Source organism: Canis aureus, chromosome 11 (genome assembly GCF_053574225.1).
Source record: "Canis aureus isolate CA01 chromosome 11, VMU_Caureus_v.1.0, whole genome shotgun sequence".
Taxonomy (NCBI): Eukaryota; Metazoa; Chordata; class Mammalia; order Carnivora; family Canidae; genus Canis; species Canis aureus.
This window is the reverse complement of record NC_135621.1, coordinates 57,599,484-57,601,376: the sequence shown is the minus strand read 5'-3', so window position 1 is coordinate 57,601,376 and position 1,893 is coordinate 57,599,484. Positions and strand designations below refer to the sequence as shown.

General features: G+C 42.6%; 1 pseudogene; it reads right to left on the bottom strand.

Annotated features, from left to right (window-relative positions):
- Positions 1-614: 614 nt before the first annotated feature.
- LOC144324129 (dynein light chain 1, cytoplasmic pseudogene) lies at positions 615-891 on the bottom strand (annotated as a pseudogene).
- Positions 892-1,893: the final 1,002 nt, after the last annotated feature.

Below are 1,893 nucleotides of genomic sequence, written 5' to 3'. Positions count from 1 at the left end.
ATGCAGGTAAGTAAGGTGCCAGGGTTTGCAAAGACCTAGGTTAGGGAAAGCAATCTCATGCATGCTGTCTTTTGTCACCCATTTGGTCACATAAGAATGGTTCTCGAACTACTTAGACTACTTCCTTTCTTTCTTTTTTACTTCAACAGATTTATTTTGCTGTTATTGTTTTAAAGATTTTATGTATTTATTTGAGAGAGAGAGAGAGAGAGAGAGAGAGAGAGCACAAGCAGGGAGGAGGGGTAGAAGGAGAAGCAAACTCCCTGCTGAGCAGGGAGCCCACCATGGGACTTGATCCCAGGACCCAAGGATCATGACCTGAGCCGAAGGCAGATGCTTAACCCACTGAACCACCCAGATGCCTCAGATTTATTTTTTTTTTAAAGAATGGAATTTAAGGAGAAAAAAACCCATGGGGCAGAGGATGGAATAGAAAATCAATACAAATGTAAGCTGTTTTGCTAATTGCATAACCATAACAAATTCATACAGAGAATGCCCTGCACAAAACAACTCAGTAAAGGCTCAGAGATGGAGGTGCTTCCTGAGGCAAGGCTGAAGATTTCAGTCTCTGGTATTTGGAATTTGGACTGCAGTGCTTGTATTCAGATGGATCATTGGGTGTATGACATGGTTCATGCTTTTAACTAGAATTGAGTAAAAGAATGGACACTTGGGCCAGGTAGAAGTAGATGAAGTGTTTGGCTTCATGTGTCACATCACCACCAAAGTTCCTTCCCATGATGCGGAACCAGGTGGGGTTGTACTTCTTGTCGAACTCCTTCTTCATATGGGCCGCAGTGTCCCTCCCTGTTGTATTTCTCCAACACCAAGTCCTGTTGCATCTTCTTTGACATAATTGGTTTTGATCACAGCCTTTTGGTTGCACATGGTTACTAAGGAGCAGGGGGTGGACTGCTGGTAAATGTATCCTGGAGGAGGGGCTGGCGATGCTCAGATCCAGCAGAAGCTGCCATAGCTACTGAAGCACATCAGTACTTGTGGCACATTTGGACTTAAAATCCTTTTTTTTTTTTTTTTACCAAGAGATAAGGATCCCACTCAACCTATGCCAGCTTTAGTACCTTTTTCATGCTTATTGAATATTCTTTTGTCTCTGCTTAAAGAATGTGGGTCATATACCTCCTGGCCAACTCCACTGTCCTATTGTGACTGAACTAACCTGAGTTTGCTCCTTGGTGAGTTACAGATAGAGATTACAGAGGAAACTTCATTTGCAACAAATAAGAAGATCCTGAGGAATAACTTCCAAAGCTGTGGCTCCCTGAATGAGGGTGAGTGGGTTTCTTTTATTTAGGGTTAGGAGGAATATTCAGAGAGGGGAGCTTTGTCATTGCATGTAGAGGTTGTGTATCCACACTTAGGAAATCTGCCTATATATGTATAGTGTGTTATGCTAATGAGGGTTGTACTCCTCCTTGGTTAGAAACTGTAACATTCTAATTGAAGCAGAGGTAACTCTCAGGCAAGAGGAAGGGGCTATGGGTAGTCTTCAAGAATGGTACAAACCAGTTGAGGTCTTGGACCTCTTACTGGTTAGGAATGCAGGGCCCTTGCTTACTTTGGAAACAGCACTGGGAGTTTCTACCACTAATTTGTTGTCTCTGATATGGTTAGGCTCTTTCCTGGCCTGGTAGCGTCTGTTAATCTTTTACATTCCCTTTGCTCCCTTAAAATCCTTAACTACTGAGGCTTTTGTAAGTCTGACACCTCCTAGCAGATTCTATAAGAAGTGTGTTTGGGCAAGTGGAGCTGTTAGGGTGTAGATCACAGAAAATAGCTGGAGGCCTAAAATGACTTCTCTTGTGTCCAAAAGCTGTGTCTTGTCTTTCTTTTTCTGGAGACTTCTAACTCTTTCTACTTTCAATATCT